This window comes from Pseudophryne corroboree, unplaced genomic scaffold, assembly GCF_028390025.1.
Source record: "Pseudophryne corroboree isolate aPseCor3 unplaced genomic scaffold, aPseCor3.hap2 scaffold_915, whole genome shotgun sequence".
NCBI classification, from domain to species: Eukaryota; Metazoa; Chordata; class Amphibia; order Anura; family Myobatrachidae; genus Pseudophryne; species Pseudophryne corroboree.
In genome coordinates, this window is record NW_026970495.1 from 186,683 (window position 1) to 203,491 (window position 16,809).

General features: G+C 50.1%; 22 non-coding genes and 2 pseudogenes across 22 annotated transcripts; 7 read left to right on the forward strand and 17 right to left on the reverse strand.

Moving 5' to 3' along the window:
- The first annotated feature begins 474 nt into the window (after positions 1 to 474).
- LOC135046023 (U1 spliceosomal RNA) lies at positions 475 to 638 on the forward strand. Its single transcript, XR_010238396.1, has one exon. It is a non-coding gene; the product is annotated as a U1 spliceosomal RNA (small nuclear RNA).
- Positions 639 to 790: 152 nt separating this feature from the next.
- Positions 791 to 953, forward strand: LOC135046072 (U1 spliceosomal RNA). Its single transcript, XR_010238443.1, has one exon. It is a non-coding gene; the product is annotated as a U1 spliceosomal RNA (small nuclear RNA).
- Positions 954 to 1,627: 674 nt separating this feature from the next.
- On the forward strand, positions 1,628 to 1,791 carry LOC135046007 (U1 spliceosomal RNA). Its single transcript, XR_010238381.1, has one exon. It is a non-coding gene; the product is annotated as a U1 spliceosomal RNA (small nuclear RNA).
- Positions 1,792 to 1,933: 142 nt separating this feature from the next.
- Positions 1,934 to 2,096, forward strand: LOC135046045 (U1 spliceosomal RNA). The gene has a single exon (XR_010238418.1). It is a non-coding gene; the product is annotated as a U1 spliceosomal RNA (small nuclear RNA).
- A 674-nt stretch (positions 2,097 to 2,770) lies between these two features.
- On the forward strand, positions 2,771 to 2,934 carry LOC135046193 (U1 spliceosomal RNA). The gene has a single exon (XR_010238539.1). It is a non-coding gene; the product is annotated as a U1 spliceosomal RNA (small nuclear RNA).
- Positions 2,935 to 3,086: 152 nt separating this feature from the next.
- Positions 3,087 to 3,249, forward strand: LOC135046057 (U1 spliceosomal RNA). Its single transcript, XR_010238430.1, has one exon. It is a non-coding gene; the product is annotated as a U1 spliceosomal RNA (small nuclear RNA).
- Positions 3,250 to 4,098: 849 nt separating this feature from the next.
- On the reverse strand, positions 4,099 to 4,240 carry LOC135046087 (U1 spliceosomal RNA; annotated as a pseudogene).
- Positions 4,241 to 4,708: 468 nt separating this feature from the next.
- Positions 4,709 to 4,871, forward strand: LOC135046046 (U1 spliceosomal RNA). Its single transcript, XR_010238419.1, has one exon. It is a non-coding gene; the product is annotated as a U1 spliceosomal RNA (small nuclear RNA).
- An 828-nt stretch (positions 4,872 to 5,699) lies between these two features.
- On the reverse strand, positions 5,700 to 5,862 carry LOC135046058 (U1 spliceosomal RNA). The gene has a single exon (XR_010238431.1). It is a non-coding gene; the product is annotated as a U1 spliceosomal RNA (small nuclear RNA).
- Positions 5,863 to 6,014: 152 nt separating this feature from the next.
- LOC135046004 (U1 spliceosomal RNA) lies at positions 6,015 to 6,178 on the reverse strand. The gene has a single exon (XR_010238378.1). It is a non-coding gene; the product is annotated as a U1 spliceosomal RNA (small nuclear RNA).
- A 674-nt stretch (positions 6,179 to 6,852) lies between these two features.
- LOC135046047 (U1 spliceosomal RNA) lies at positions 6,853 to 7,015 on the reverse strand. Its single transcript, XR_010238420.1, has one exon. It is a non-coding gene; the product is annotated as a U1 spliceosomal RNA (small nuclear RNA).
- Positions 7,016 to 7,382: 367 nt separating this feature from the next.
- On the reverse strand, positions 7,383 to 7,546 carry LOC135046130 (U1 spliceosomal RNA). The gene has a single exon (XR_010238480.1). It is a non-coding gene; the product is annotated as a U1 spliceosomal RNA (small nuclear RNA).
- Positions 7,547 to 8,220: 674 nt separating this feature from the next.
- LOC135046059 (U1 spliceosomal RNA) lies at positions 8,221 to 8,383 on the reverse strand. The gene has a single exon (XR_010238432.1). It is a non-coding gene; the product is annotated as a U1 spliceosomal RNA (small nuclear RNA).
- Positions 8,384 to 8,535: 152 nt separating this feature from the next.
- On the reverse strand, positions 8,536 to 8,699 carry LOC135046172 (U1 spliceosomal RNA). The gene has a single exon (XR_010238520.1). It is a non-coding gene; the product is annotated as a U1 spliceosomal RNA (small nuclear RNA).
- Positions 8,700 to 9,373: 674 nt separating this feature from the next.
- On the reverse strand, positions 9,374 to 9,536 carry LOC135046032 (U1 spliceosomal RNA). Its single transcript, XR_010238405.1, has one exon. It is a non-coding gene; the product is annotated as a U1 spliceosomal RNA (small nuclear RNA).
- Positions 9,537 to 9,687: 151 nt separating this feature from the next.
- Positions 9,688 to 9,851, reverse strand: LOC135046008 (U1 spliceosomal RNA). The gene has a single exon (XR_010238382.1). It is a non-coding gene; the product is annotated as a U1 spliceosomal RNA (small nuclear RNA).
- Positions 9,852 to 10,525: 674 nt separating this feature from the next.
- Positions 10,526 to 10,688, reverse strand: LOC135046073 (U1 spliceosomal RNA). Its single transcript, XR_010238444.1, has one exon. It is a non-coding gene; the product is annotated as a U1 spliceosomal RNA (small nuclear RNA).
- A 152-nt stretch (positions 10,689 to 10,840) lies between these two features.
- On the reverse strand, positions 10,841 to 11,004 carry LOC135046024 (U1 spliceosomal RNA). The gene has a single exon (XR_010238397.1). It is a non-coding gene; the product is annotated as a U1 spliceosomal RNA (small nuclear RNA).
- Positions 11,005 to 11,705: 701 nt separating this feature from the next.
- LOC135046103 (U1 spliceosomal RNA) lies at positions 11,706 to 11,841 on the reverse strand (annotated as a pseudogene).
- A 152-nt stretch (positions 11,842 to 11,993) lies between these two features.
- Positions 11,994 to 12,157, reverse strand: LOC135046071 (U1 spliceosomal RNA). The gene has a single exon (XR_010238442.1). It is a non-coding gene; the product is annotated as a U1 spliceosomal RNA (small nuclear RNA).
- Positions 12,158 to 12,831: 674 nt separating this feature from the next.
- On the reverse strand, positions 12,832 to 12,994 carry LOC135046051 (U1 spliceosomal RNA). Its single transcript, XR_010238424.1, has one exon. It is a non-coding gene; the product is annotated as a U1 spliceosomal RNA (small nuclear RNA).
- Positions 12,995 to 13,146: 152 nt separating this feature from the next.
- LOC135046194 (U1 spliceosomal RNA) lies at positions 13,147 to 13,310 on the reverse strand. Its single transcript, XR_010238540.1, has one exon. It is a non-coding gene; the product is annotated as a U1 spliceosomal RNA (small nuclear RNA).
- A 674-nt stretch (positions 13,311 to 13,984) lies between these two features.
- LOC135046048 (U1 spliceosomal RNA) lies at positions 13,985 to 14,147 on the reverse strand. Its single transcript, XR_010238421.1, has one exon. It is a non-coding gene; the product is annotated as a U1 spliceosomal RNA (small nuclear RNA).
- A 152-nt stretch (positions 14,148 to 14,299) lies between these two features.
- LOC135046083 (U1 spliceosomal RNA) lies at positions 14,300 to 14,463 on the reverse strand. Its single transcript, XR_010238453.1, has one exon. It is a non-coding gene; the product is annotated as a U1 spliceosomal RNA (small nuclear RNA).
- Positions 14,464 to 16,809: the final 2,346 nt, after the last annotated feature.

Genomic DNA, 16,809 nt, shown 5'->3' on the forward strand with positions numbered 1-16,809 from the left:
GGAGCTGTTACAGTGCCCAGCTGCTGCAAGAAATCAGCTTGAATGCTTCAGGGGCTGGGGCATAGCCAACATGAGCCCCACACCAAAGGAGGGTGGAGGTGTTTAATGCAAACTAGGGGTCAGCCAAGCGCCGCAAAAGGCCACCATGCCCTGCACGCCCCTTTTGTCTTTTCATATGCAGATGAGGGTTGAAGCCAACTTTGACCCACTGCTTGGATGACATCACCATATGCAAATCCATCTGCGGCAGGCCTTCCCCCAGGAATGCTTGCACTAGTTGTTGCATTTGGTTTGTTGTTTGGGGGTGCTTCAGTATTAGGCAGCCTTCTGCCCTCCCATGTTCATCTGAAAATATATGTTCTCCCTGCAGTTGTTGTCCCAAGATGAGAGTTCCCTTGTGCTGCCTCAGTTGAATCTCCTTTACTTGACAGAGATGTGCATGAGCAGCGGCCCTCCCCAGCCCTATTCCAAATCATACTTATTTTGCATAGGAGATACCATGGTCATGAAGATTTTTCTCCCAGGGTGAGGTTCATTCATTGCATTTTGGGTATGCTGACCCCTGTGATTTCCCCAAATGTGGGAAACTTGACTGCATTATTTGTGGTAGTGGGAGACTGTGTTTGTGCTTTCCTCTGGTCAGCTCTGGTAAAAGTCAGATTTCTTTGTCTCAGATTTTCCTTTAGCCTTGTTCTTCTTTCGAGAGTTCCCTTGTGCTGCCTCAGTTGGATCTCCTTCACTTTACAGGGGGGTACCCGAGCAGCGACCCTCCCCAGCTCTAGCCCAACTCCTACTTACCTGCCAGGTGAGATACTATGATCATGAAGGTGCTTCTCCCAGGGCAAGGCTCACCCATTGTACTCTGGGTGTGCTGCTCCTGCGATTTCCCCAAATGTGGGAAACTTGACTGCATAATTTGTGTTTCCCCTGGTCGGCTCTCGTATAATTCAGATCTCTTTGTCTCAGGTCTCTCTCCAGCCTAGTTTGCTGTCTGTTTCCACTTCTCTTTTCTTCAGCCGCTCCCTTCTATACCCTTGTGCACTATCCTGACTTCTCCTCCCGTCTGCTTACTTTGTGCCTTCCAATGCACAATGCAAACTACAGGTAGTGCTGCAGGGCCCACACCCTTTTACTTGCCTTACAGAGCAGCTCTGGAGCTGTTACAGTGCCAAGCTGCTGCAAGAAATCAGCTTGAATGCTTCAGGGGCTGGGGCATAGCCAACATGAGCCCCACACCGAAGGAGGGTGGAGGTGTTTAATGCAAACTAGGGGTCAGACAAGCGCCGCAAAAGGCCACCATGCCCTGCATGCCCCTTTTCTGTTTTCATATGCAGACGAGGGTTGAAGCCAACTTTGACCCACTGCTTGGATGACATCACCATATGCAAATCCATCTGCGGCAGGCCTTCCCCCAGGAATGCTTGCACTAGTTGTTGCATTTGGTTTGTTGTTTGGGGGTGCTTCAGTATTAGGCAGCCTTCTGCCCTCCCATGTTCATCTGAAAATATATGTTCTCCCTGCAGTTGTTGTCCCCAGATGAGAGTTCCCTTGTGCTGCCTCAGTTGAATCTCCTTAACTTGACAGAGATGTGCCTGAGCAGCGGCCCTCCCCAGCTCTATCCCAAATCATACTTATTTTGCATAGGAGATACCATGGTCATGAAGATTATTCTCCCAGGGTGAGGTTCATTCATTGCATTCTGGGTATGCTGACCCCTGTGATTTCCCCAAATGTGGGAAACTCGACTGCTTTATTTGTGGTAGTGGGGGACTGTGTTTGTGTTTTCCTCTGGTCAGCTCTGGTAAAAGTCAGATTTCTTTGTTACAGAGCCTTGTTCTTCTTTTGAGAGTTCCCTTGTGCTGCCTCAGTTGGATCTCCTTCACTTGACAGGGGGGTGCCCGAGCAGAGACCCTCCCCAGCTCTAGCCCAACTCCTACTTACCTGCCAGGTGAGATACTATGATCATGAAGGTGCTTCTCCCAGGGCAAGGCTCACCCATTGCACTCTGGGTGTGCTGCCCCTGCGATTTCCCCAAATGTGGGAAACTTGACTGCATAATTTGTGTTTCCCCTGGTCGGCTCTCGTATAATTCAGATCTCTTTGTCTCAGGTCTCTCTCCAGCCTAGTTTGCTGTCTGTTTCCACTTCTCTTTTCTTCAGCCGCTCCCTTCTATACCCTTGTGCACTATCCTGACTTCTCCTCCCGTTTGCTTACTTTGTGCCTTCCAATGCACAATGCAAACTACAGGTAGTGCTGCAGGGCCCACACCCTTTTACTTGCCTTACAGAGCAGCTCTGGAGCTGTTACAGTGCCCAGCTGCTGCAAGAAATCTGCTTGAATGCTTCAGGGGATGGGGCATGGCCAACATGAGCCCCACACCAAAGGAGGGTGGAGGTGTTTAATGCGAACTAGGGGTCATCCAAGCACCGCAAAAGGCCGCCATGCCCTGCACGCCCCTTTTCTCTTTTCATATGCAGATGAGGGTTGAAGCCAACTTTGACCCACTGCTTGTATGACATCACCGTATGCAAATCCATCTTCTGCAGAACTTCCCCCAGGAATGCTTGCACTAGTTGTTGCATTTGGTTTGTTGTTTGGGGGTGCTTCAGTATTAGGCAGCCTTCTGCCCTCCCATGTTCATCTGAAAATATGTGTTCTCCCTGCAGTTGTTGTCCCCAGATGAGAGTTCCCTTGTGCTGCCTCAGTTGAATCTCCTTTACTTGACAGAGATGTGCATGAGCAGCGGCCCTCCCCAGCCCTATTCCAAATCATACTTATTTTGCATAGGAGATACCATGGTCATGAAGATTGTTCTCCCAGGGTGAGGTTCATTCATTGCATTTTGGCTATGCTGACCCCTGTGATTTCCCCAAATGTGGGAAACTCAACTGCATTATTTGTGGTAGTGGGGGACTGTGTTTGTGCTTTCCTCTGGTCAGCTCTGGTAAAAGTCAGATTTCTTTGTCTCAGATTTTCCTCTTGCCTTGTTCTTCTTTCGAGAGTTCCCTTGTGCTGCCTCAGTTGGATCTCCTTCACTTGACAGAGGGGTACCCGAGCAGCGACACTCCCCAGCTCTAGCCCAACTCCTACTTACCTGCCAGGTGAGATACTATGATCATGAAGGTGCTTCTCCCAGGGCAAGGCTCACCCATTGCACTCTGGGTGTGCTGCTCCTGCGATTTCCCCAAATGTGGGAAACTTGACTGCATAATTTGTGTTTCCCCTGGTCGGCTCTCGTATAATTCAGATCTCTTTGTCTCAGGTCTCTCTCCAGCCTAGTTTGCTGTCTGTTTCCACTTCTCTTTTCTTCAGCCGCTCCCTTCTATACCCTTGTGCACTATCCTGACTTCTCCTCCCGTCTGCTTACTTTGTGCCTTCCAATGCACAATGCAAACTACAGGTAGTGCTGCAGGGCCCACACCCTTTTACTTGCCTTACAGAGCAGCTCTGGAGCTGTTACAGTGCCCAGCTGCTGCAAGAAATCAGCTTGAATGCTTCAGGGGCTGGGGCATAGCCAACATGAGCCCCACACCGAAGGAGGGTGGAGGTGTTTAATGCAAACTAGGGGTCGGTCAAGCGCCGCAAAAGGCCACCATGCCCTGCACGCCCCTTTTCTGTTTTCATATGCAGACGAGGGTTGAAGCCAACTTTGACCCACTGCTTGGATGACATCACCATATGCAAATCCATCTGCGGCAGGCCTTCCCCCAGGAATGCTTGCACTAGTTGTTGCATTTGGTTTGTTGTTTGGGGGTGCTTCAGTATTAGTCAGCCTTCTGCTCCACCCTCCTTTGGTGTGGGGCTCATGTTGGCCATGTCCCATCCCCTGAAGCATTCAAGCAGATTTCTTGCAGCAGCTGGGCACTGTAACAGCTCCAGAGCTGCTCTGTAAGGCAAGTAAAAGGGTGTGGGCCCTGCAGCACTACCTGTAGTTTGCATTGTGCATTGGAAGGCACAAAGTAAGCAGACGGGAGGAGAAGTCAGGATAGTGCACAAGGGTATAGAAGGGAGCGGCTGAAGAAAAGAGAAGTGGAAACAGACAGCAAACTAGGCTGGAGAGAGATCTGAGACAAAGAGATCTGAATTATATGAGAGCCGACCAGGGGAAACACAAATTATGCAGTCAAGTTTCCCACATTTGGGGAAATCGCAGGGGCTGCACACCCAGAGTGCAATGGGTGAGCCTTGCCCTGGGAGAAGCACCTTCATGATCATAGTATCTCACCTGGCAGGTAAGTAGGAGTTGGGCTAGAGCTGGGGAGGGTCGCTGCTCGGGCACCCCCCTGTTAAGTGAAGGAGATCCAACTGAGGCAGCACAAGGGAACTCTCAAAAGAAGAACAAGGCTAGAGGAAGATCTGAAACAAAGAAATCTGACTTTTACCAGAGCTGACCAGAAGAAAACACAAACACAGTCCCCCACTACCACAAATAAAGCAGTCGAGTTTCCCACATTTGGGGAAATCACAGGGGTCAGCATACCCAAAATGCAATGAATGAACCTCACCTCGACTGCTTTATTTGTGGTAGTGGGGGACTGTGTTTGTGTTTTCTTCTGGTCAGCTCTGGTAAAAGTCAGATTTCTTTGTTTCAGATCTTCCTCTAGCCTTGTTCTTCTTTTGAGAGTTCCCTTGTGCTGCCTCAGTTGGATCTCCTTCACTTAACAGGGGGGTGCCCGAGCAGCGACCCTCCCCAGCTCTAGCCCAACTCCTACTTACCTGCCAGGTGAGATACTATGATCATGAAGGTGCTTCTCCCAGGGCAAGGCTCACCCATTGCACTCTGGGTGTGCTGCCCCTGCGATTTCCCCAAATGTGGGAAACTTGACTGCATAATTTGTGTTTCCCCTGGTCGGCTCTCGTATAATTCAGATCTCTTTGTCTCAGATCTCTCTCCAGCCTAGTTTGCTGTCTGTTTCCACTTCTCTTTTCTTCAGCCGCTCCCTTCTATACCCTTGTGCACTATCCTGACTTCTCCTCCCGTCTGCTTACTTTGTGCCTTCCAATGCACAATGCAAACTACAGGTAGTGCTGCAGGGCCCACACCCTTTTACTTGCCTTACAGAGCAGCTCTGGAGCTGTTACAGTGCCCAGCTGCTGCAAGAAATCTGCTTGAATGCTTCAGGGGATGGGACATGGCCAACATGAGCCCCACACCAAAGGAGGGTGGAGCAGAAGGCTGACTAATACTGAAGCACCCCCAAACAACAAACCAAATGCAACAACTAGTGCAAGCATTCCTGGGGGAAGGCCTGCCGCAGATGGATTTGCATATGGTGATGTCATCCAAGCAGTGGGTCAAAGTTGGCTTCAACCCTCGTCTGCATATGAAAACAGAAAAGGGGCGTGCAGGGCATGGTGGCCTTTTGCGGCGCTTGACCGACCCCTAGTTTGCATTAAACACCTCCACCCTCCTTCGGTGTGGGGCTCATGTTGGCTATGCCCCAGCCCCTGAAGCATTCAAGCTGATTTCTTGCAGCAGCTGGGCACTGTAACAGCTCCAGAGCTGCTCTGTAAGGCAAGTAAAAGGGTGTGGGCCCTGCAGCACTACCTGTAGTTTGCATTGTGCATTGGAAGGCACAAAGTAAGCAGACGGGAGGAGAAGTCAGGATAGTGCACAAGGGTATAGAAGGGAGCGGCTGAAGAAAAGAGAAGTGGAAACAGACAGCAAACTAGGCTGGAGAGAGACCTGAGACAAAGAGATCTGAATTATACGAGAGCCGACCAGGGGAAACACAAATTATGCAGTCAAGTTTCCCACATTTGGGGAAATCGCAGGAGCAGCACACCCAGAGTGCAATGGGTGAGCCTTGCCCTGGGAGAAGCACCTTCATGATCATAGTATCTCACCTGGCAGGTAAGTAGGAGTTGGGCTAGAGCTGGGGAGTGTCGCTGCTCGGGTACCCCTCTGTCAAGTGAAGGAGATCCAACTGAGGCAGCACAAGGGAACTCTCGAAAGAAGAACAAGGCAAGAGGAAAATCTGAGACAAAGAAATCTGACTTTTACCAGAGCTGACCAGAGGAAAGCACAAACACAGTCCCCCACTACCACAAATAATGCAGTTGAGTTTCCCACATTTGGGGAAATCACAGGGGTCAGCATAGCCAAAATGCAATGAATGAACCTCACCCTGGGAGAACAATCTTCATGACCATGGTATCTCCTATGCAAAATAAGTATGATTTGGAATAGGGCTGGGGAGGGCCGCTGCTCATGCACATCTCTGTCAAGTAAAGGAGATTCAACTGAGGCAGCACAAGGGAACTCTCATCTGGGGACAACAACTGCAGGGAGAACACATATTTTCAGATGAACATGGGAGGGCAGAAGGCTGCCTAATACTGAAGCACCCCCAAACAACAAACCAAATGCAACAACTAGTGCAAGCATTCCTGGGGGAAGTTCTGCAGAAGACGGATTTGCATACGGTGATGTCATACAAGCAGTGGGTCAAAGTTGGCTTCAACCCTCATCTGCATATGAAAAGAGAAAAGGGGCGTGCAGGGCATGGCGGCCTTTTGCGGTGCTTGGATGACCCCTAGTTCGCATTAAACACCTCCACCCTCCTTTGGTGTGGGGCTCATGTTGGCCATGCCCCATCCCCTGAAGCATTCAAGCAGATTTCTTGCAGCAGCTGGGCACTGTAACAGCTCCAGAGCTGCTCTGTAAGGCAAGTAAAAGGGTGTGGGCCCTGCAGCACTACCTGTAGTTTGCATTGTGCATTGGAAGGCACAAAGTAAGCAAACGGGAGGAGAAGTCAGGATAGTGCACAAGGGTATAGAAGGGAGCGGCTGAAGAAAAGAGAAGTGGAAACAGACAGCAAACTAGGCTGGAGAGAGACCTGAGACAAAGAGATCTGAATTATACGAGAGCCGACCAGGGGAAACACAAATTATGCAGTCAAGTTTCCCACATTTGGGGAAATCGCAGGGGCAGCACACCCAGAGTGCAATGGGTGAGCCTTGCCCTGGGAGAAGCACCTTCATGATCATAGTATCTCACCTGGCAGGTAAGTAGGAGTTGGGCTAGAGCTGGGGAGGGTCTCTGCTCGGGCACCCCCCTGTCAAGTGAAGGAGATCCAACTGAGGCAGCACAAGGGAACTCTCAAAAGAAGAACAAGGCTCTGTAACAAAGAAATCTGACTTTTACCAGAGCTGACCAGAGGAAAACACAAACACAGTGCTGGGAGAAGCACCTTAATGATCATAGTATCTCACCTGGCAGGTAAGTAGGAGTTGGGCTAGAGCTGGGGAGGGTCGCTGCTCGGGTACCCCCCTGTAAAGTGAAGGAGATCCAACAAAGGCAGCACAAGGGAACTCTCGAAAGAAGAACAAGGCTAGAGGAAAATGTGAGACAAAGAAATCTGACTTTTACTAGAGCTGACCAGAGGAAAGCACAAACACAGTCCCCCACTACCACAAATAATGCAGTTGAGTTTCCCACATTTGGGGAAATCACAGGGGTCAGCATACCCAAAATGCAATGAATGAACCTCACCCTGGGAGAAAAATCTTCATGACCATGGTATCTCCTATGCAAAATAAGTATGATTTGGAATAGGGCTGGGGAGGGCCGCTGCTCATGCACATCTCTGTCAAGTAAAGGAGATTCAACTGAGGCAGCACAAGGGAACTCTCATCTGGGGACAACAACTGCAGGGAGAACATATATTTTCAGATGAACATGGGAGGGCAGAAGGCTGCCTAATACTGAAGCACCCCCAAACAACAAACCAAATGCAACAACTAGTGCAAGCATTCCTGGGGGAAGGCCTGCCGCAGATGGATTTGCATATGGTGATGTCATCCAAGCAGTGGGTCAAAGTTGGCTTCAACCCTCGTCTGCATATGAAAAGAGAAAAGGGGCGTGCAGGGCATGGTGGCCTTTTGCGGCACTTGGCTGACCCCTAGTTTGCATTAAACACCTCCACCCTCCTTTGGTGTGGGGCTCATGTTGGCTATGCCCCAGCCCCTGAAGCATTCAAGCTGATTTCTTGCAGCAGCTGGGCACTGTAACAGCTCCAGAGCTGCTCTGTAAGGCAAGTAAAAGGGTGTGGGCCCTGCAGCACTACCTGTAGTTCGCATTGTGCGTTGGAAGGCACAAAGTAAGCAGACAGGAGGAGAAGTCAGGATAGTGCGCAAGGGCATAGAAGGGAGCGGCTCAAGAAAAGAGAAGTGGAAACAGACAGCAAACTAGGCTGGAGAGAGACCTGAGACAAAGAGATCTGAATTATACGAGAGCCGACCAGGGGAAACACAAATTATGCAGTCAAGTTTCCCACATTTGGGGAAATCGCAGGAGCAGCACACCCAGAGTGCAATGGGTGAGCCTTGCCCTGGGAGAAGCACCTTCATGATCATAGTATCTCACCTGGCAGGTAAGTAGGAGTTGGGCTAGAGCTGGGGAGGATCGCTGCTCGGGTACCCCCCTGTAAACTGAAGGAGATCCAACTGAGGCAGCACAAGGGAACTCTCGAAAGAAGAACAAGGCTAGAGGAAAATCTGAGACAAAGAAATCTGACTTTTACCAGAGCTGACCAGAGGAAAGCACAAACACAGTCCCCCACTACCACAAATAATGCAGTCAAGTTTCCCACATTTGGGGAAATCACAGGGGTCAGCATACCCAAAATGCAATGAATGAACCTCACCCTGGGAGAACAATCTTCATGACCATGGTATCTCCTATGCAAAATAAGTATGATTTGGAATAGGGCTGGGGAGGGCCGCTGCTCATGCACATCTCTGTCAAGTAAAGGAGATTCAACTGAGGCAGCACAAGGGAACTCTCATCTGGGGACAACAACTGCAGGGAGAACACATATTTTCAGATGAACATGGGAGGGCAGAAGGCTGCCTAATACTGAAGCACCCCCAAACAACAAACCAAATGCAACAACTAGTGCAAGCATTCCTGGGGGAAGTTCTGCAGAAGACGGATTTGCATACGGTGATGTCATCCAAGCAGTGGGTCAAAGTTGGCTTCAACCCTCATCTGCATATGAAAAGAGAAAAGGAGCGTGCAGGGCATGGCGGCCTTTTGCGGTGCTTGGATGACCCCTAGTTCGCATTAAACACCTCCACCCTCCTTTGGTGTGGGGCTCATGTTGGCCATGCCCCATCCCCTGAAGCATTCAAGCTGATTTCTTGCAGCAGCTGGGCACTGTAACATCTCCAGAGCTGCTCTGTAAGGCAAGTAAAAGGGTGTGGGCCCTGCAGCACTACCTGTAGTTTGCATTGTGCATTGGAAGGCACAAAGTAAGCAGACGGGAGGAGAAGTCAGGATAGTGCACAAGGGTATAGAAGGGAGCGGCTGAAGAAAAGAGAAGTGGAAACAGACAGCAAACTAGGTTGGAGAGAGACCTGAGACAAAGAGATCTGAATTACACGAGAGCCGACCAGGGGAAACACAAATTATGCAGTCAAGTTTCCCACATTTGGGGAAATCGCAGGGGCAGCACACCCAGAGTGCAATGGGTGAGCCTTGCCCTGGGAGAAGCACCTTCATGATCATAGTATCTCACCTGGCAGGTAAGTAGGAGTTGGGCTAGAGCTGTGGAGGGTCTCTGCTTGGGCACCCCCCTGTCAAGTGAAGGAGATCCAACTGAGGCAGCACAAGGGAACTCTCGAAAGAAGAACAAGGCTAGAGGAAGATCTGAACAAAGAAATCTGACTTTTACCAGAGCTGACCAGAGGAAAACACAAACACAGTCCCCCACTACCACAAATAAAGCAGTCGAGTTTCCCACATTTGGGGAAATCACAGGGGTCAGCATACCCATAATGCAATGAATGAACCTCACCCTGGGAGAATAATCTTCATGACCATGGTATCTCCTATGCAAAATAAGTATGATTTGGGATAGAGCTGGGGAGGGCCGCTGCTCAGGCACATCTCTGTCAAGTAAAGGAGATTCAACTGAGGCAGCACAAGGGAACTCTCATCTGGGGACAACAACTGCAGGGAGAACACATATTTTCAGATGAACATGGGAGGGCAGAAGGCTGCCTAATACTGAAGCACCCCCAAACAACAAACCAAATGCAACAACTAGTGCAAGCATTCCTGGGGGAAGTTCTGCAGAAGACGGATTTGCATACGGTGATGTCATCCAAGCAGTGGGTCAAAGTTGGCTTCAACCCTCATCTGCATATGAAAAGAGAAAAGGGGCGTGCAGGGCATGGCGGCCTTTTGCGGTGCTTGGATGACCCCTAGTTCGCATTAAACACCTCCACCCTCCTTTGGTGTGGGGCTCATGTTGGCCATGCCCCATCCCCTGAAGCATTCAAGCTGATTTCTTGCAGCAGCTGGGCACTGTAACAGCTCCAGAGCTGCTCTGTAAGGCAAGTAAAAGGGTGTGGGCCCTGCAGCACTACCTGTAGTTTGCATTGTGCATTGGAAGGCACAAAGTAAGCAGACGGGAGGAGAAGTCAGGATAGTGCACAAGGGTATAGAAGGGAGCGGCTGAAGAAAAGAGAAGTGGAAACAGACAGCAAACTAGGCTGGAGAGAGACATGAGACAAAGAGATCTGAATTATACGAGAGCCGACCAGGGGAAACACAAATTATGCAGTCAAGTTTCCCACATTTGGGGAAATCGCAGGAGCAGCACACCCAGAGTACAATGGGTGAGCCTTGCCCTGGGAGAAGCACCTTCATGATCATAGTATCTCACCTGGCAGGTAAGTAGGAGTTGGGCTAGAGCTGGGGAGGGTCGCTGCTCGGGTACCCCCCTGTAAAGTGAAGGAGATCCAACTGAGGCAGCACAAGGGAACTCTCGAAAAAAGAACAAGGCTAAAGGAAAATCTGAGACAAAGAAATCTGACTTTTACCAGAGCTGACCAGAGGAAAGCACAAACACAGTCTCCCACTACCACAAATAATGCAGTCAAGTTTCCCACATTTGGGGAAATCACAGGGGTCAGCATACCCAAAATGCAATGAATGAACCTCACCCTGGGAGAAAAATCTTCATGACCATGGTATCTCCTATGCAAAATAAGTATGATTTGGAATAGGGCTGGGGAGGGCCGCTGCTCATGCACATCTCTGTCAAGTAAAGGAGATTCAACTGAGGCAGCACAAGGGAACTCTCATCTTGGGACAACAACTGCAGGGAGAACATATATTTTCAGATGAACATGGGAGGGCAGAAGGCTGCCTAATACTGAAGCACCCCCAAACAACAAACCAAATGCAACAACTAGTGCAAGCATTCCTGGGGGAAGGCCTGCCGCAGATGGATTTGCATATGGTGATGTCATCCAAGCAGTGGGTCAAAGTTGGCTTCAACCCTCGTCTGCATATGAAAAGAGAAAAGGGGCGTGCAGGGCATGGTGGCCTTTTGCGGCGCTTGGCTGACCCCTAGTTTGCATTAAACACCTCCACCCTCCTTTGGTGTGGGGCTCATGTTGGCTATGCCCCAGCCCCTGAAGCATTCAAGCTGATTTCTTGCAGCAGCTGGGCACTGTAACAGCTCCAGAGCAGCTCTGTAAGGCAAGTAAAAGGGTGTGGGCCCTGCAGCACTACCTGTAGTTTGCATTGTGCATTGGAAGGCACAAAGTAAGCAGACGGGAGGAGAAGTCAGGATAGTGCACAAGGGTATAGAAGGGAGCGGCTGAAGAAAAGAGAAGTGGAAACAGACAGCAAACTAGGCTGGAGAGAGACCTGAGACAAAGAGATCTGAATTATACGAGAGCCGACGAGGGGAAACACAAATTATGCAGTCAAGTTTCCCACATTTGGGGAAATCGCAGGAGCAGCACACCCAGAGTGCAATGGTTGAGCCTTGCCCTGGGAGAAGCACCTTCATGATCATAGTATCTCACCTGGCAGGTAAGTAGGAGTTGGGCTAGAGCTGGGGAGGGTCGCTGCTCGGGTTCCCCCCTGTGAAGTGAAGGAGATCCAACTGAGGCAGCACCAGGGAACTCTCGAAAGAAGAACAAGGCTAGAGGAAGATCTGAGACAAAGAAATCTGACTTTTACCAGAGCTGACCAGAGGAAAGCACAAACACAGTCCCCCACTACCACAAATAATGCAGTCGAGTTTCCCACATTTGGGAAAATCACAGGGGTCAGCATACCCAGAATGCAATGAATGAACCTCACCCTGGGAGAACAATCTTCATGACCATGGTATCTCCTATGCAAAATAAGTATGATTTGGGATAGGGCTGGTGAGGGCAGCTGCTCAGGCACATCTCTGTCAAGTAAAGGAGATTCAACTGAGGCAGCACAAGTGAACTCTCATCTGGGGACAACAACTGCAGGGAGACCACATCTTTTCAGATGAACATGGGAGGGCGGAAGGCTGCCTAATACTGAAGCACCATCAAATATCAAACCATATGCAACAACTAGTACAAGCACTCCTGTGGGAAGGTCTGCAGCAGACGGATTTGCATACGGTGATGTTATCCAAGCAGTGGGCCAAAGTTGACTGGAACCCTCATCTGCATATGAAAAGAGAAAAGGGGCATGCAGGGCATGGCGGCCTTTTGCAGTGCTTGGATGACCCCTAGTTCGCATTAAACACCTCCCCCCTCCTTTGGTGTGGGGCTCATGTTGGCCATGCCCCATCCCCTGAAGCATTCAAGCTGATTTCTTACAGCAGCTGGGCACTGTAACAGCTCCAGAGCTGCTCTGTAAGGCAAGTAAAAGGGTGTGGGCCCTGCAGCACTACCTGTAGTTTGCATTGTGCATTGGAAGGCACAAAGTAAGCAGACGGGAGGAGAAGTCAGGATAGTGCACAAGGGTATAGAAGGGAGCGGCTGAAGAAAAGAGAAGTGGAAACAGACAGCAAACTAGGCTGGAGAGAGACCTGAGACAAATAGATCTGAATTATACGAGAGCCGACCAGGGGAAACACAAATTATGCAGTCAAGTTTCCCACATTTGGGGAAATCGCAGGGGCAGCACACCCAGAGTGCAATGGGTGAGCCTTGCCCTGGGAGAAGCACCTTCATGATCATAGTATCTCACCTGGCAGGTAAGTAGGAGTTGGGCTAGAGCTGGGGAGGGTCGCTGCTCGGGTACCCCCCTGTCAAGTGAAGGAGATCCAACTGAGGCAGCACAATGGAACTCTCGAAAGAAGAACAAGGCTAGAGGAAAATCTGAGACAAAGAAATCTGACTTTTACCAGAGCTGACCAGAGGAAAGCACAAAAACAGTCCCCCACTACCACAAATAATGCAGTCAAGTTTCCCACATTTGGGGAAATCACAGGGGTCAGCATACCCAAAATGCAATGAATGAACCTCACCCTGGGAGAACAATCTTCATGACCATGGTATCTCCTATGCAAAATAAGTATGATTTGGAATAGGGCTGGGGAGGGCCGCTGCTCATGCACATCTCTGTCAAGTAAAGGAGATTCAACTGAGGCAGCACAAGGGAACTCTCATCTGGGGACAACAACTGCAGGGAGAACACATATTTTCAGATGAACATGGGAGGGCAGAAGGCTGCCTAATACTGAAGCACCCCCAAACAACAAACCAAATGCAACAACTAGTGCAAGCATTCCTGGGGGAAGTTCTGCAGAAGACGGATTTGCATACGGTGATGTCATCCAAGCAGTGGGTCAAAGTTGGCTTCAACCCTCATCTGCATATGAAAAGAGAAAAGGGGCGTGCAGGGCATGGCGGCCTTTTGCGGTGCTTGGATGACCCCTAGTTCGCATTAAACACCTCCACCCTCCTTTGGTGTGGGGCTCATGTTGGCCATGCCCCATCCCCTGAAGCATTCAAGCTGATTTCTTGCAGCAGCTGGGCACTGTAACAGCTCCAGAGCTGCTCTGTAAGGCAAGTAAAAGGGTGTGGGCCCTGCAGCACTACCTGTAGTTTGCATTGTGCATTGGAAGGCACAAAGTAAGCAGACGGGAGGAGAAGTCAGGATAGTGCACAAGGGTATAGAAGGGAGCGGTTGAAGAAAAGAGAAGTGGAAACAGACAGCAAACTAGGCTGGAGAGAGACCTGAGACAAAGAGATCTGAATTATACGAGAGCCGACCAGGGGAAACACAAATTATGCAGTCAAGTTTCCCACATTTGGGGAAATCGCAGGGGCAGCACACCCAGAGTGCAATGGGTGAGCCTTGCCCTGGGAGAAGCACCTTCATGATCATAGTATCTCACCTGGCAGGTAAGTAGGAGTTGGGCTAGAGCTGGGGAGGGTCGCTGTTCGGGCACCCCCCTGTCAAGTAAAAGAGATCCAACTGAGGCAGCACAAGGGAACTCTCGAAAGAAGAACAAGGCTAGAGGAAGATCTGAGACAAAGAAATCTGACTTTTACCAGAGCTGACCAGAGGAAAGCACAAACACAGTCCCCCACTACCACAAATAATGCAGTCGAGTTTCCCACATTTGGGAAAATCACAGGGGTCAGCATACCCAGAATGCAATGAATGAACCTCACCCTGGGAGAACAATCTTCATGACCATGGTATCTCCTATGCAAAATAAGTATGATTTGGGATAGGGCTGGTGAGGGCCGCTGCTCAGGCACATCTCTGTCAAGTAAAGGAGATTCAACTGAGGCAGCACAAGGGAACTCTCATCTGGGGACAACAACTGCAGGGAGACCACATCTTTTCAGATGAACATGGGAGGGCGGAAGGCTGCCTAATACTGAAGCACCATCAAATATCAAACCATATGCAACAACTAGTACAAGCACTCCTTGGGGAAGGTCTGCAGCAGACGGATTTGCATACGGTGATGTTATCCAAGCAGTGGGCCAAAGTTGACTGGAACCCTCATCTGCATATGAAAAGAGAAAAGGGGCATGCAGGGCATGGCGGCCTTTTGCAGTGCTTGGATGACCCCTAGTTCGCATTAAACACCCCCACCCTCCTTTGGTGTGGGGCTCATGTTGGCCATGCCCCATCCCCTGAAGCATTCAAGCTGATTTCTTGCAGCAGCTGGGCACTGTAACAGCTCCAGAGCTGTTCTGTAAGGCAAGTAAAAGGGTGTGGGCCCTGCAGCACCACCTGTTGTTCGCATTGTGCGTTGGAAGGCACAAATTAAGCAGACGGGAGGAGAAGTCAGGATAGTGCGCAAGGGCATACATTTCTCTTAGTCCGGGGGCAAGGCTTCAAAATGGGGTCTGCAACGGAGGAGACACAGGGGGCGTGGTCACAGCAGCTTTTCTCTACAGCCTGCACCAGCAGGAGCCTACACCATTTTTTATGATCACGCTGAACTGCAGTGCGACTGCAATTACAGCATGGTCAAGAAGGGAGGCGTCATGCTGGGTGGCCATGCCCTGTCACTGTGCAGGAGCCAGCACAGCTCACACACTAGTCCCCGGGTGCAGCCCCCAACCCCCGGGACACCCGGAGCAACAAAATGTAGATTCAGGCCACCAGGCCACGCCCCTACCTATGAAACCATGCCTCCTTTTTACCATTGCGCTGTTTATCTGCGCGCACTGCATTACAATCTCCCTCGCCACCTTTCTGGGTGTCACCAGTGATAGTGACACCTCTGCCATGCTTGTAGCAGCTGGTCCTAAGATCTACGCCTCAAGCCCTGAGTGTTTGCCCTTGTGACTTGTTGATCATCATAGCGAAGCAGATGCTTACAGAAAACTGCAGGGGCTTAGATTGAAAATAAAAAAATTGATGGGTATAAGGTAGAGAGGAGCGGGTTCGGTTCTCCGAGAACCGAATTCCCCACGAACTCCACGTGGTTTACACTGGTCCGAGGCAGGCTCGGTTGTTCCCGCCTGACTCGGAAAACCTGAACAAGGGAAAATGTCATCATCCCGCTGTCGGATTCTTGCGAGATTCGGATTCCATATAAAGAGCTGCGCGTTGCTGCCATTTTTACTCGTGCATTGAAGAGAGAGCGGAGAGGACGTGGCTATGTTCTCTCAGTGGAAATCTCAATATCAGTGCTCAGTATCAGTGGTTACTTATTGCTGCTCAGTAATACTAGTAGTGTGTCTCTCCTGCTCAGTGTCAGTTCTCAGTAGTATCCTCATCAGTGCTCAGTATCACTGCTCATTGTCTTGTGCTGCATTGTGGTGCTCAGCATACTACAGTACATTACTAATAGTCCAGTGCTGCATCTTGCTGCTCAGTGTCAGTTCTAGTATCCTCATCAGTGCTCACTATCACTGCTCATTGCATTGTGGTGTTCTGTATACTACAGTAACATAGTAATATAGTATATATAGAGGAGCGGGTTCGGTTCTCCGAGAACCGAATTCCCGACGAACTCCACGTGGTTTACACTGGTCCGTGGCAGGCTCGGTTGTTCCCGCCTGACTCGGAAAACCTGAACAAGGGAAAATGTCATCATCCCGCTGTCGGATTCTCGCGAGATTCGGATTCCATATAAAGAGCTGCGCGTTGCCGCCATTTTTACTCGTGCATTGAAGAGAGAGCGGAGAGGACGTGGCTATGTTCTCTCAGTGGAAATCTCAATATCAGTGCCCAGTATCAGTGGTTACTTATTGCTGCTCAGTAATACTAGTAGTGTGTCTCTCCTGCTCAGTGTCAGTTCTCAGTAGTATCCTCATCAGTGCTCAGTATCACTGCTCATTGTCTTGTGCTGCATTGTGGTGCTCAGCATACAACAGTACATTACTAATAGTCCAGTGCTGCATCTTGCTGCTCATGTTGGCTATGCCCCAGCCCCTGAAGCATTCAAGCTGATTTCTTGCAGCAGCTGGGCACTGTAACAGCTCCAGAGCTGCTCTGTAAGGCAAGTAAAAGGGTGTTGGCCCTGCAGCACTACCTGTAGTTTGCATTGTGCGTTGGAAGGCACAAAGTAAGCAGACAGGAGAAGTCAGGAGAGTGCACAAGGG